This window comes from Rattus norvegicus, chromosome X, assembly GCF_036323735.1.
Source record: "Rattus norvegicus strain BN/NHsdMcwi chromosome X, GRCr8, whole genome shotgun sequence".
NCBI lineage: Eukaryota > Metazoa > Chordata > Mammalia > Rodentia > Muridae > Rattus > Rattus norvegicus.
The window spans coordinates 130,100,284-130,117,052 of record NC_086039.1 but is presented as its reverse complement, the minus strand read 5'-3'; the positions used below and the strand labels follow the sequence as shown (position 1 = coordinate 130,117,052).

The 16,769-nt window shown below is 38.0% G+C and overlaps 1 long non-coding RNA gene across 16 annotated transcripts in view; it reads right to left on the bottom strand.

Annotated features, from left to right (window-relative positions):
* LOC102550812 (uncharacterized) overlaps nucleotides 1-15,847 on the bottom strand; it is an 80,659-nt gene extending 64,812 nt beyond the window's left edge. For 15 of the 16 annotated variants that reach the window (XR_005498181.2, XR_010061516.1, XR_010061518.1 and 12 more), the window contains exon 1: nucleotides 15,706-15,847. This is a non-coding gene — a long non-coding RNA (uncharacterized LOC102550812). Of the gene's footprint in view, nucleotides 1-12,364; nucleotides 12,501-15,705 lie in introns of those variants that run through there. The other variant, XR_005498179.2, reaches the window with a different exon arrangement.
* Between the last annotated feature and the right edge of the window lie 922 nt (nucleotides 15,848-16,769).

Genomic DNA, 16,769 nt, shown 5'->3' with positions numbered 1-16,769 from the left:
GGACTGAATGAGAAGATCAAACCTAAGGATAATAGGTATAGAGAAGAGTGAAGACTCCCAGCTCAAAGGACCAGTAAATATCTTCAACAAAATCATAGAAGAAAACTTCCCTAACCAAAAAAAAGAGATACCCATAGGCATACAAGAAGCCTACAGAACTCCAAATAGATTGGACCACAAAAGAAACACCTCCTGTCACATAATAGTCAAAACACCAAACGCACAAAATAAAGAAAGAATATTAAAAGCAGTAAGGGAAAAAGGTCAAGTAACATATAAAGGCAGACCTATCAGAATCACACCAGACTTTTCTCCAGAAACTATGAAGGCCAGAAGATCCCGGACTGATGTCATACAGACCCCAAGAGAACACAAATGCCAGCCCAGGTTACTGTATCCTGCAAAACTCTCAATTAACATAGATGGAGAAACCAAGATATTCCATTACAAAACCAAATTTACACAATATCTTTCTACAAATCCAGCACTACAAAGGATAATAAATGGTAAAGCCCAACATAAGGAGGCAAGCTATACCCTAGAAGAAGCAAGAAAATAATCGTCTTGGCAACAAAACATTGAGAAGAAAAGCACACAAACATAACCTCACATCCAAATATGAATATAACAGGAAGCAATAATCACTATTCCTTAATATCTCTCAACATCAATGGCCTCAACTCCCCAATAAAAAGACATAGATTAAGAAACTGGATACGCAACGAGGACCCTGCATTCTGCTGCCTACAGGAAACACACCTCAGAGACAAAGACAGACTCTACCTCAGAATGAAAGGCTGGAAAAAAACTTTCCAAGCAAATGGTCAGAAGAAGCAAGCTGGAGTAGCCATTCTAATATCAAGTAAAATCAATTTTCAACTAAAAGTCATCAAAAAAGGTAAGGAAGGACACTTCATATTCATCAAAGGAAAAATCCACCAAGATGAACTCTCAATCCTAAATATCTATGCCCCAAATACAAGGGAACCTACATATGTAAAAGAAACCTTACTAAAGCTCAAAACACACATTGCACTTCACACAATAATAGTAGGAGATTTCAACACCCCACTCTAATCAATGGACAGATCATGGCAACAGAAATTAAACAGAGACGTAGACAGACTAAGAGAAATCATGAGCCAAATGGACTTAACGGATATTTATAGAACATTCTATCCTAAAGCAAAAGGATATACCTTCTTCTCAGCTCCTCATGGTACTTTCTCCAAAATTAACCATATAATTGGTCAAAACACGGGCCTCAATAGGTACAGAAAGATAGAAATATTCCCATGCATGCTATTGGACCATCACGGCCTAAAACTGGTCTTCAATAAGAATAAGGGAAGAATGCCCACATATACATGGAAATTGAACAATGCTCTACTCAATGATAACATGGTCAAGGAAGAAATAAAGAAAGAAATTAAAAACTTTTTAGAATTTAATGAAAATGAAGGTACAACATACCCAAACGTATGGGACACAATGAAAGCTGTGCTTAGAGGAAAACTCATAGCGCTGAGTGCCTGCAGAAAGAAACAGGAAAGAGCATATGTCAGCAGCTTGACAGCACACCTAAAAGCTCTAGAACAAAAAGAAGCAAATACACCCAGGAGGAGTAGAAGGCAGGAAATAATCAAACTCAGAGCTGAAATCAACCAAGTAGAAACAAAAAGGACCATAGAAAGAATCAACAGAACCAAAAATTGGTTCTTTGAGAAAATCAACGGGATAGATAAACCCTTAGCCAGACTAACGAGAGGACACAGAGAGTATGTCCAAATTAACAAAATCAGAAATGAAAAGGGAGACATAACTACAGATTCAGAGGAAATTCAAAAAATCATCAGATCTTACTATAAAAGCCTATATTCAACAAAACTTGAAAATCTGCAGGAAATAGTCAATTTCCTAGACAGATACCAGGTACCAAAGTTAAATCTGGAACAGATAAACGAGATAAACAACCCCATAACTCCTAAGGAAATACAAGCAGTCATTAAAGGTCTCCCAACCAAAAAGAGCCCAGGTCCAGACAGGTTTAGTGCAGAATTCTATCAGACCTTCATAGAAGACGTCATACCAATATTATCCAAACTATTCCACAAAATTGAAACAGATGGAGCACTACCGAATTCCTTCTATGAAGCCACAATTACTTTATATCTAAACCACACAAACACCCAACAAAGAAAGAGAACTTCAGACCAATTTCCCTTATGAATATTGATGCAAAAATACTCACTCAATAAAAATGGCAAACCGAATCCAAGAGCACATCAAAACAATCATCCACCAGGATCAAGTAGGCTTCATCCCAGGCATGCAGGGATGGTTTAATACACGGAAAACCATCAACGTGATACATTATATAAACAAACTGAAAGAACAAAACCACATGATCATTTCATTAGATGCTGAGAAAGCATTTGACAAAATTCAACACCCCTTCATGATAAAAGTCCTGGAAAGAATAGGAATTCAAGGCCCACTCCTAAACATAGTAAAAGCCATATCCAACAAACCAGTTGCTAACATTAAATTAAATGGAGAGAAAGTTGAAGCAATCCCACTAAAATCAGGGACTAGACAAGGCTGCCCACTCTCTCCCTACTTATTCAATATAGTTCTTAAAGTTCTAGCCAGAGCAATCAGACAACAAAAGGAGGTCAAGGAGATACAGATCAGAGAAGAAGAAGTCAAAATATCACTATTTGCAGATGATATGATAGTATATTTAAGTGATCCCAAAAGTTCCACCAGAGAACTAATAAAGCTGATAAAGAACTTTAGCAAAGTGGCTGGGTATAAGAATTAACTCAAATAAATCAGTAGCCTTCCTCCACACAAAAGAGAAACTAGCCGAGAAAGAAATTAGGGAAACGACACCCTTCATAATAGACCCAAATAATATAAAGTACCTCGGTGTGACTTTAACCAAGCAAGTAAAAGATTTGTACAATAAGAACTTCAAGACACTGAAGAAAGAAATTGAAGAAGACCTCAGAAGATGGAAAGATCTCCCATGCTCATGGATTGGCAGGATTAATATAGTAAAAATGGCCATTTTACCAAAAGCGATCTACAGATTCAATGCAATCCCCATCAAAATACCAATCCAGTTCTTCAAAGAGCTAGACAGAACAATTTGCAAATTCATCTGGAATAACAAAAAACCCAGGATAGCTAAAACTATCCTCAACAATAAAAGGACTTCAGGGGAAATCACTATCCTGAACTCAAGCAGTATTACAGAGCAATAGTCATAAAAACTGCATGGTATTGGTACAGAGACAGACAGATAGACCAATGGAATAGAATTGAAGACCCAGAAATGAACCCACACACCTATGGTCACTTGATTTTTGACAAAGGAGCCAAAACCATCCAATGGAAAAAAGATAGCATTTTCAGCAAATGGTGCTAGTTCAACTGGAGGTCAACATGTAGAAGAACGCAGATCGATCCATGCTTATCACCCTGTACAAAGCTTAAGTCCAAGTGGATCAAGGACCTCCACATCAAACCAGACACACTCAAACTAATAGAAGAAAAACTAGAGAAGCATCTGGAACACATGGGCATTGGAAAAAATTTCCTGAAAAAAACACCAATGGCTTATGCTCCAAGATCAAGAATCGACACATGGGATCTCATAAAACTGCAAAGCTTCAGTAAGGCAAAGGACACTGTGGTTAGGACAAAACGGCAACCAACAGATTGGGAAAAGATTTTTACCAATCCTACAACAGATAGAGGCCTTATATTCGAAATATACAAAGAACTCAAGAAGTTAGACCGGAGGGGGACAAATAACCCTATTAAAAAATGGGGTTCAGAGCTAAACAATTCACAGCTGAGGAATGCCGAATGGCTGAGAAACACCTAAAGAAATGTTCAACATCTTTAGTCATAAGGGAAATGCAAATCAAAACATCCCTGAGATTTCACCTCACGCCAGTGAGAATGGCTAAGATCAAAAACTCAGGTGACAGCAAATGCTGGCCAGGATGCGGAGAAAGAGGAACACTCCTCCATTGTTGGTGGGGTTGCAGACTGGTACAACCATTCTGGAAATCAGTCTGGAGGTTCCTCAGAAAATTGGACATTGAACTGCCTGAGCATCCAGCTATACCTCTCTTGGGCATATACCCAAAACATGCCCCAACATATAAAAAAGACACGTGCTCCACTATGTTCATCGCAGCCTTATTTATAATAGCCAGAAGCTGGAAAGAACTCAGATGCCCTTCAACAGAGGAATGGATACAGAAAATGTGGTACATCTACACAATGGAATTTTACTCAGCTATCAAAAACAATGACTTTATGAAATTTGTAGGCAAATGGTTGGAACTGGAAAATATCATCCTGAGTGAGCTAGCCCAATCACAGAAAGCCATACATGGTATGCCCTCATTGATAAGTGGCTATTAGCCCAAATGCTTGAATTACCCTAGGTGCCTAGAACAAATGAAAGTCAAGACGGATGATCAAAATGTGAATGCTTCACTCCTTCTTTAAAAGGGGAACAAGAATACCCTTGGCAGGGAATAGAGAGGCAAAGATTAAAACAGACACAGAAGGAACACCCATTCAGAGCCTGCCCCACATGTGGTCCATACATATACAGCCACCCATATAGACAAATGGATGAAGCAAAGAAGTGCAGACCGACAGGAGCCGCATGTAGATCGCTCCTGAGAGACAGCCAGAATATAGCAAATACAGAGGCGAATGCCAGCAGCAAACGACTGAACTGAGAATAGGACCCTGTTGAAGGAATCAGAGAAAGAACTGGAAGAGCTTGAAGGGGCTCGCGACCCCATATGTACAACAATGCCAAGCAACCAGTGCTTCCAAGGACTAAGCCACTACCTAAAGACTATACATGGACTGACCCTGGACTCTGACCTCATAGGTAGCAATGAATATCCTAGTAATAGCAACAGTGGAAGAGGAAGCCCTGGGTCCTGCTAAGACTGAACCCTCAGTGAACTAGACTGTTGGGGGGAGTGCGGCAATGGGGGGAGGGTGGGGAGGGGAATACCCATAAAGAAGGGGAGGGGGGAGGGGGATGTTTGCCCGGAAACCAGGAAAAGGAATTACAGTCGAAATGTATATAAGAAATACTCAAGTTAATATAAAAAAAAAAGAATCCACAAGTAGCACCTCATAAAACCACAAGGCTTCTATAAGGCAAAGGACACTGTCAATAGGACAAAAGGGCAACGAACAGATTTGGAAAAGATCTTTACCCGTCCTACATCCATTGGAGGGCTAATATATAATATATACAAAGAACTCAAGAAGTTAAACTCAAGAGAACCAAATAACATTATTAAAAATGGGGTAGAGACTAAACAAAGAACTGTCAACTAAGGAATACTGAATGGCTGAGAAGCACCTAAAGAAATGTTCAACATCCCTAGTCATCAGGGAAATGCAAATCAAAACAACACTGAGATTCTACCTCACACATGTTAGAATGGCTAAGAATAAAACTCAGGTGAAAAGGATGGCAAGGATGTGGAGAAAGAATTTCATTCTTCCATTGCTGATGGGACTGCAAGCTTGTACAACCACTGTGGAAATCAGTCAAGCAGTTACTCAAATTGGACCTAGTACTATCTGAGGATGCATCTATACCGCTCCTGCACATATACCCAAAAGCAGCTCCAACATGAAGCAAGGACACATTCTCCTCTATGTTCACAGCAGCCTTATTTATAATAGCCAGAAGCTGGAAAGAGCTCAGATGTCCTTCATCAGAGGAATGGATACAGAAAATGTGGTACATTTACAAAATAAAGTACTACTCAGGTATTAAAAAGAAAGCAATGACTTCGTAAAGTGGATAGAACTAGAAAGTATTATCCTGAGTGAGATAATCCAGTCACAAAAGAATCCACATGGTTTACATTCAGTGATAAGCATATATTAACCCAAAAGTTAAGAATATCCAAGATACAATTCACAGACCATATGAATTTTAAACGGAGGGAAGATCAAAGTGTGGATGCTTCATTCCTTCTTAGAAGGGGGAAATGCACACACGAGAGGAAATACAGGGACAGTGGAGCAGAGACTGCTCCACCTGGGGATCTATCCCATATGCAGCAACCAAACCCAGTCACTATTGGTGATGCCAAGAAGTGCTTGCTGACAGGAGCCTGATATGGATGTCTCCTGAGAAGCTCTGCCAAAGCCTTTTTGATAAAGATTTAGATGCTTGCAGCTAACCATCAAACTGAGCACTGGGACCCCAAAGATGAGTTAGAGAAATGACTGAAGGAGCTGAATGTGTTTAAAAGTCTATAGGAAGACCAACAATATCACCAACCAGATATCCCTGAGCTCACAGGGACTAAAACACCAACCAAAAAAGTACACATGGAGGGACCCATGGCTCCAGCTGCCTATGTAGCAGAGGATGGTATTATGTAGAATCAATAAGAGAAGAAGCCTTTGGTCCTATAAAGGCTTGATTTCCAGTGTAGGAGAATGCCATGTTGTTGAGGCAGGAGTTGTTGGGATGGGTAGCATCCTCATAGAAGCAGGGAGAAGGGAATGGTTAAGGGAGAACTGGGAAAGGGGATAATATTTAAAATGTAAACACATAAACTAGCAAATAAAACAATAAAAAAGAATCTCTTTCTATGTGATTGTTGATTATTCTAAGTTTAGAGTTACAAAAAGTAACACTCAAAGTCAGACAGAACAATTTCTTTTGTTGACTTTGTAATCTCTCACAACTCTTCAACTTTTTATTTTAATGAATAGGAGCCATAGAAAATACAAAATGAATGAATGTTGTTGTGTTTCAATAAAAATTCCATTTCCATAGCAGTTGGCTAGGCCCTACAACAGTCTCTTCCCTAAATCAACATAATTAGTAACTACATTCTAAATGTTTATCCTTATTCACACAGATAAGTATAGCTCTCACCACTCATCACATAAACTTCATTTTATAACAGAGAAAGAAAATTATAGAAAACTCACAACAAATTAAAACGTAGGGGAACATGTGATCATATTGTACTCAGCCCCAATTACTACACATAAATCACACCTCCTGCACAACAGGCCCAGGGAATATCAGAAAAGATAGAATGTAAGAGGCAAAAAAATAGGAAATCTGCTATGAGGTTATGTTTCCTGGACATTTGGGGGTAGCTAAACATATAAACTCTCAACAACATTACTGCCTAAACAAGGCCTGTATAAGAACACCACCAAATGACATGTGTGTATATATACATATATATAATATATATTATATATGTATATGTATATATATGAAAGTTACATCTTCAGGATAATTTTACAAATAAACATAAAATTGCAATAACCTTTTAGACTATAGCTTTCAAATGATATTGACTGACATTTTCTTACCTGGGGCTTTGCAAGTTGATGTATGTAAATTATTTCTTTACCAAATTTGAAGTATTTATAAAATCTGGCTTTGAACAACAACTTAGCATTTGTATGTGTCACACAAATACATCCTCACATAACTTCCACCAATTATTTTTCTTCAAAATTGTAAAAACAAGAGTGATATGGGTCAAAAATGAACTGTTAGCATAGTGTTTCCTTTTAAGATTACCATATAATTGACCATCAAGGATTCTATATAGTTCTGTTCAACCTGGATAAACTTTACCATAAAAGATTGGTTTAAGATTTCAAATGACAATTGTGAAGTAGCAAAAAAACTCCAATTATTTTGGTTGGAGGTGACCACAGCATGAGGAACTGCATGAAAGGTTTGCAGCATTAGGAAGTTTAAGAAACACTGCTGTAAAGTATACAAATAAGCTATCAAATGGAAGGTAATAATAGCAGGTGAGTTTATAGTAATAGTCCTATGAAAATAGGCTCTTGATCTATAAGATTATGCATTTCTTAAAAAATAGACTCTTAATCTGGTGGAAGTTAGAGAGACTCCACACATTAACATTTCTAGTGATTCCCATACTGTTTAGAAACACCTTATTTCCCATAACTATAATATGTATATCAAGGTAGGAAGTATGAATCACTTTAAACTTAAATCTTTTGTTGCTTGCTGGAGACTTTGGGATGCTAGGTATAAGACTAACAAATACAGAACACAGCATACTATACAGGCGTGTATGAAACATTCTTAGAACACTGTAATATAAGACTATGCTAACCAAAGTGGCAAGGACCGCAAGGCATATTTCAAAAGTCTATTATGGATAATCTTTATTGCTAAGTTTGATAATATCTAGAATAATCTGAAACTATGCCTTTGGGTGGATTTGCGAGTAGATTTCAAAATATCACTAATCAAGTGTTCTCTGATAGCAGGCCAAATATGAGGAAATCAGAAGAAAAAGCAGTGCTGCTTGCCTGCCAGGCGTTATTCTTTTTACTGGTGAGTAAGTCTATCTGATGCTGCCGTCATTAGAGACCATCAGAGTCCATGTATTTCAGTCTTCAACATGGACTGAAGACCAGCAACCCTCTAGAAATCTTCCACATAAGGAATGTTGGGCACAGTTCATGAACTGAGTCACTATGGGATTCTTGGAACTACCAAGGTTTTAGCTATTCTAGACAATACGCATTATAATAAATACTTCTATTTTTTATTGGCTATGGTCTTCAAGAAAACCTTGAAAAATACATTCGCATACTGTGTTATATCTCTAAAGTAGGAAAGACACTATGGACTATTAAGTATCAAACCACAAAGAAAATAGTTGAGGCTGATGAAAATGCATAACAATGGCGGAAAGAAGTAGCAAATGGGGTTAAGAAAAGCTAATAGACAATTATGACTCTTGGATAAATACTATAGTTTATATTTATGGTATACTGACTGGTGTTGTGTCTCAATTTGATACAAGCTGGAATTATTCAAGAGAAAGGAAACTCCCTTGAGGAAATGCCTCCATGACATAAGCTGTAAGTCATTTTCTCAATTAGTGGTCACTAGGGGAGAGCCCAGCTCATTGTGAGTGGTGCCATCCCTAGGTTGATGGTCCTGGGTTCTATAAGAAGGAATTCTGATCAGGCAAGGAAAGTCAATCCAGTAAGTAGCACTTCTTCATGGCCTCTGCATCATCTCATGTACTGTTTGAGTTCTAGTCAAGACATCCTGTGTTGGTGAACAGGAATGTGGAAGTATAAGTTGAATAAAACCTTTCCTCCCTAACTTCCTTCTTGGTCATGGTATTTCATTGCAGCAACAGAAACCCTGACTAAGGCATATGGTTTCTTGCTGGTTTAAGTTAAGTTTTAAACAAGAGAAACCATTCTGGCTTAATAAAGATGTTTTGTAGGTTCAAAATGCTAAAGGTTGCTCTGAGAGTCTCATTTTGAAAAACAATAAAAATTTCATTAGTTACAATAAACTAATATCCAAAAGATGTATTAAAATAGAATATAACTATATTTGGAATTTAGTAACATACCACATACTCTGTATCAGGTGGATCCCCCCTCTTTCATTTATAGGATAGTAATAAATTGCCATTTCAGAGCCTGCCTCAGTAGTCTGTCTGATCCAATGGTGGACTTCTTCACCTGTAAGACTCTATTACATACCCACATAAAAGGCTGATGTTTCACAATGACAAAAAGACACAGAATAACAAAATATCAGACTATTAATTCAATGGTGGGAACAAATATGTTGTTCAGTATTTGCTTTACAAATTACTTGTACAACCATACTTAATATGAGCCTTACTTAGAGGTTTACTGTTATGAAGAGATATCATGACTGAGGCAACTCTTATAAGGGAAGACATTTAATTGGGGCTGGTATATGGTTTTAGAGTTCTATTTTCAGCATGGCAGAAAGAATGGCACCATGCAGGAAGACATGGTGCTAGGGGATATTAAGAGCTCTACACCTTGATCTACATGCAGCCAGAAAAATGTGCACAACTGGAAGCCAGAAGGATCCCCTAAATTATGCAGTCCAGGTGTGGGAATTTCATGAGGCCCCAAAGCCCTGTCTCCATTGTGACACACAATGATTAACTTCCTTTAACAAGGCTATACCTTCTCCAATAAGAGCATATATCTGATTTTCACAAACTTCCTGTGGTCCAAACATACTCAAACAATCACATTCCACACCCTGGGACCCATAGACTTACACAAACTCATAAGTGTATGTGGGTTATAACTAGCCATAGTATAATACAAAATATATTACATGCAATTCTAAAAGACACCATATTCGAGCACATCCTCAACAGTATTTATAAGTCCCATGTCTCTTGTAAGAGTCATATATTCTCTTAACTGTAATCCCTTATAAAAATCAATGTTAAGTAGTAGATCACATAATCCCAACATCACAGAATATACAGTAACATTACAAAATAGCAGTCTGAAGAACTTTTAGACAAAATCAAGACCAAATATGAGATGGAAAAACTCCAAATTCTGCATCTACATATTTAGTATCCAACTCATTTCAGCATTGTAAACTATACTACATTTCTTTCTCTTTGGCTGGCTCTACTCCATGTGAGCAGCTTTATACATCAGGTATAACATTGGGGTACACACATGATCTTCTGACTCTGCCAAAGGACATGGGTCACTCTGCCCTCTATCACTCTAGGCTCTGGCGACCTTCCACTACACTACTGCTGCTATTCTTAGTGGTCTTCCTATGATACTGGCATCTTCTGTACACTGGTATCTTCAGCTGGAACTAGGCAGCATATTTACCAATAGCCTCTCATGCTGTCTTCAAGGTACCAAGCCTCAACTTCATTTCATAACCACTTCAATCTGGGACTTCAATTGCCACTTGAGATGTACCTCCTCCAAAGATCTTTCCTGGCCTCTGACGCTGCCAAGCATCAAAGAATCTCTTTTTCATGGCTGGTTCATACCATCAAAACCAGGACTAACTTTCAGATTCTTACATATTACCTGGCTCCCAGCAGGTCGTCTTTCTCTGGAACACAAATTTTTTGTGCTCTCAAAAATTGTTTCCCAGAAGATTTCCCCTCAGTGATGATAGACTCTTCTTAATCACTGGCAATTTCTTAGCCCTAGCTAACCAGCTCCAGTTGTTCTAGTAACTTGTTCTATTCTTAATTCTAAAGCCATAGTGACATGTCTGAAGCTGCCAAGTTCTATTGGTTGCTGGGTGGAACATGCCCCCCATTCCAATTACATTTACACAAGCTTGGTGTTTTCAATGATTTCTTCACTACCCGTGTGTCTGACTGTCATGGAACTAGCTCTATAGACTGACCTTGAACTCAGAAATCTGCATGAATCTCAGACCATGCCTAGACCTAAGCTTTTGTTTACTTGGGACTTGCTTTGTACCAGTACTGCATGACAGTCAGAAATCAGTTTACCTTTGTCTCCTGGAATTAAAAATCTCTACCACCATGCCTGAACCTAAGCTTTTCATGGCCATTGTGCTTCTAGATCTGGATCAAAAGCTTATGTCTTCCCAGTTCATGATTTGTATCAAAATTCTGTGTTTTCTAGCCTCAAGATCTACATAACTGGTAAATACTCCATTTTCGGATGGTAGTTCATTCCAGATATAGTCAAGTTGACTATGGCCATCACAACACGTATCTTGTAAATTTGATGCACAATCCTTGTTCAAACAATAACCAGGTCATAATAATCCCTAATGTGATATAACTATCCCTTGGTTCACTGAAAAAGAACAAACAATAGGATTATCTAGGTAGAATCTTGTTCCAAGTTCACCACTCCCTTAATTCCATTTAATAGCCTTGAGCACAGGATTTAACTCCATTCTACCTCCTTATTCCCGATTTATCTTTGAACAATACATTTTACAATTTTCCTCTCTCAGTTTGCTAAACTTGATTAAAACCTGTCCCATAAGGTTGAACCACTGGAAAAAGTGGAAAGCAGTGGGTTTTGATACCTCCTTTGTTAATGTAATTATCCTAAATCTCTTTATTTTAGCTTCAGTCAACTCTTCACACAAGGGCAAAAGCAACAACATGCTTCACCTAAATACCAGAAGAATGGTTTCTAAGCCACATACTAAAATTTTTCTCCTCTGAAGTCCCTTGAACCAAGACTCAGAATTTCAAATCACTCTCAGCAACAATATTCTTCCATGCTTATACTAATTTGGCCCATTAAGCCCCACTTAAACCATTCTACTACTTTCCAAAATCTTAAAATCTTCATTCCTCCAACAGAAACCATGGTCAGACCTATGCCAACAATACCCGAGTCCCTGGTACCAACTTCTGTCTTAGTCAAGATTTTATTCCAGTGTTGAGACTTCCTGACTCAGACAACTCTTGCATAAGATATTTAATCAGTACTGGCTTACAGTTTTAGAACTTACTTCTATTATCACCATGGCAGGAAGTACGGCAGAATGCAAGATACGGTGCCGGAGGAGCCAAAGTCCTACATCTTGACCCAAAGGCAGGCAGGAGACTCTCTTCCACAGCTAGCCAGGAGGATCATCTGGATCGCAGTGCCCTGACTTGAGAATTTCATGAAACCCCAAAGCTCTACCTCCATTGTGACTCACAGTGACATATTTCCTGTAAGAAAGCTACAGCTTCCCCAATATGGCTACATGTCTGATTATTCCCCACTTCCAATGGGGTAAGCATATTCAAACAATCAGTTTCCACTCTCTGGAACTCATAGGCTTATACAAACACATGAGTGAATGGGGGCTATACCTAGGTATACCATTACACAAAATACATTAAATACAGTTCCCATAGTCCTCATAGAGTAGCACAGGCTCAATGTTTAAAAGTCTAAAGTCTCTTTTAAGATTCATTCAATCTCTTAACTGTAATCCCTTATTAAAATCAAAGTTCAATAGTAGACCACAGACTCACAACGTCATACGTTACACAGTAACATCACAAAACTTCATAATGAGGAAATACTCGACCAAATCAAGACCAAAATCGAGCTGGGCAAATACCAAACTCTGCATCCACATGTCTGATGACAAACTACTTTCAGCTTTGTAGTCTACTTTCTCACTAGATCTGGTTTCATTTCCTGTCCGTAGCTTTACTTAGCAGGTATCCTATGGGGTTCATGCATGATGGTCTGGTCTCCTCCAAAGACCTAGGGTCACTCCTCCATCTCTGCTCTATGTATCACTATAGGCTCTGGCTAACTTCACTCCATGACTGCTGCTGTTCTTTGCGGCCATCCCATGGAACTAGCATCTCAATTATGTAGGGGTCTTCTGCAGCAACTAGACAGCACTTCTACCAGTAGGCTTTCATAGGCTATCGTCAATGTCACAAGCATCAACTTTATTTCAAAACCTTCATTCCTGGGTCTTCAACTGCCACTGAATCTGCACCTTCTCCAATGATCTATCCTGGCCTTTCAAACTGGCAAGCCTCAACCGTTCTTCATTACCCCTTCATTCCTTCAAAATAAGTAACATTTGGCAAATTCTTACACATTATTGGGCTGCCAGCAGGAGACTTTTTCTCTGGAATACAACTTCTTTGTACTTTCAGGTAACAATTCCCAGAAGATTTCACCTAAGTGATGCTAGTCTCTTTGAAATCACTCGCTATTTTTTAGCTCCAGCTAACCAGAATATGTTGTACCATTACTCTGTTTTACTCTTGATTCTAAAGTTCTTGGGATGTGTCCAAAGTTGCCTAGTTCTATTGGATGCTGGGGCTACAAACATGGACCCCTAGTTCAATTACATTTACACAAACTTTCTGTATTCAATGGTTTCTTCACTACTTAAGTTTTGCTGTCATGTGATACATGGACTGACCCATGGCTCCAAATGTATATATAGCATAGCATGGCCTTGCTGGGCACCAGTGGAAGGAGAAACCCTTGGTCCTGCCATGGTTGGACCTCCAGTGTAGAGGATTATGGGGGGCAGTAAGGGAGGATGGATGGGAGGGAACACACTTATAGAAGGGGAGGGGATAGGGAGCTTATGGACAGGAAACCAGGAAAGGGAATAACATATGAAACGTAAATAAAGAAATATCCAATAAAAGTATAAATAAATATACAAATCCAACATTTAATGAAAATAAATTATACATTTATTTAAAAGTAAGGAGTTTGGCTGTCATGGATCTTGCTCTGTATGCTGATCTTGAACTCAGATCTGCATAGCTCTCACACCTGAGTGCTGGGATTAAAGTTGTTTACCACCATTCCTGGACCTAAGATTTTGTTTACCTGGAACTTACTCTGTACCAGGATGGACATGAACTCAGAAACTACCTTGCCTTTTTCTCCTAGGATTAAAGATATGCACTACCATGCCTGAACCTAAGCTTTTTTTCATGGTGACTATACTTCTAGACCTGAATCAAACCCTTGTTTTGTCCTATTTCATGATTTGAATCAAAACCCTGTGTTTTCCACCCTCAAGACACAGATCATTTGTGTGCTCTCCATTTCTGGATCATAGTTCATAACAGATATAATCAAGTTAACCACTGAGAAGAGCCACTACAGTTCTTCCCTTCTGCATTTGACACACAACAATGTCTCCATATTTCCAAATGAAAACAATAACCCAATCACAATAATCACTAATATGATATATCCCTTGGTTTACAGCAAAAACACAAACAGTACACCTGTCTAGGTAGTATCTTGCCCCTTCTATTATCTATTAGCTTCCTTCTATTATCACCTTGGCAGGAAGTGTGTGGTACCCTGTAGGAAAATATGATGCTAGAGGAACCTAGGGTCCTACATCTTGATCCAAGAGAAGGCAGGAGACTCTTTCCCTCAGGCCACTAGGAGGATCATCCAGATCACATTGCACAGACTTGAACATTTCATGAAACCTCAAAGTCCCACCTTCATTATGATACATAATGAGATACATCCTCTAAGAATCTTATGTCTTTTCCAATATGCATGCCCACAAGTCCGATAATCAGGCATAATTAAACCACAAGCCTATGGTTTCTACTTGAAAGCTGAGTTCATCTTTTATCTCAGGAGTCGCCTGCTTTCCAAAATCCCCCTCTGCTTTTATAAATTTCTATTAAATCTTATATATTCAAGTATATGCTACTCATGAATCTCATATTAGGCAGCTTTCGTATTCTGCCTCTAAGGTCAACCAAACTACATCAATCTAGTATATCATTGTCTAAAAAAAGTGCCAATTTCCTCTAATTTTATCTAATATTATCTTCATTTGGGTTTTACAACTGTGAACAGACACCATGACCAAGGCAACTCTAATACGGGACAACATTTAAGTGGGGCTAGCTTTTAGATTCAGAGGTTCAGTCCATTATCATCAAGGTGTGTGCTTGGCACCCTCCAGGAAGGCATAGTTCAGGAGGACCTGAGAGTTCTACATCTTCATTCAAAGGCAGACACAAGAAGACAGACTTCCCGGAAGTTAGGAAGAATATTGCAAGGCCCAACCTCACAGTGACACACTTCCATCAACATGGCCACACCTAGTCCAACAATGCCACAACTGCTAATAATGCTACTCTCTAGGCCAAGTTTATTCAAACAAAGTTTTGTATTTTGCTTTAAAATATATAATATAAGTACAAATACCATGTGAATAGAATTTCCTACTCAAATTTTATATTACATATATATATATATATATATATATTCATATTAAGCAAATAGTTTTGCTTTTTCTGTGTTTTATAATTTTTTCCAAAAATACAATAAAATACATACTTCATTTTGTTGAAAAACAATGTTCTTTCTAAAGTCATTGATGATGATTCCCATTTTCCTATTTGTATATGATCAATACACAAACATGATTGTATCCTCAAGTGAAAACTTAATGAATGACCATGTCATCATAGGATATTTCAGATTTTATCTTCACCATTCAAATCCTAATAATTTTCAAAACAGATTACAGTAGTTAAACACACAAACATATAAAAGAATATCCTTTCTCCCACATAATTGGCAGTACTTAGTGTTATAATAACTTCTATATCAGAAATTTGCCAATTTAGAGTATATGAAACTGTATTTCATAGTTTCAATTCCAATCTCTTTGGTTATTAATGAGCTATTGTTAACTTTGCTGTTATTAATATCACTCACATTTTTCAGTTTGCTGCTACCTTTGAAATACTTCTATTTCATTGCATTTCCTGTTCAATCACTCTTATATTCTTTACAGATACCTAGTTGTGGTTCTACCTTGCAAAAGCAAAGAAGGGGCTTTTAGAAGGGCACATTAAGTCAATGGATACACTAAATTCTAGGAAAAATTAGAGTATGGCATTTGTTGATTGAAAAGGCTTACAAAGGTAGGAGCAAGGAAATGTGAAATAAGTTGAGAGTTAGGGAGTGATAATCAGAGAAAGGATTGGTGAAACCTATATCAAAGACCACAATCCCATAAACAAATTAAAACATTGGATGAAGAGGAAAATCATGGGATATGAAAGGAAAAGGATGTATAAGGTAGTTAAAAGATTAATAAGTGAATCAAGGGTATGAGTGTGAAGGAATAACATGTTTGTTTAAAATCTACAGATTATGAAAAATACTTTATGAGAGCTCACATCTTAGATGATTTCCAAATGTAACTTGAAAAAGAGTTTAAACCAAATTACCCAGCATGCATCAATAATTTCACTCCCCAAGGACATGAGTTACTAAATAAAAACCACAGTGGTAAGAATAAGACACTTCAACTTGAAATACTGGACTTGTAGCCCTCAACAGTTTTCAAAATAACACAAGTTTGTAACTGTCCTTGGTTACCCACTTCAACT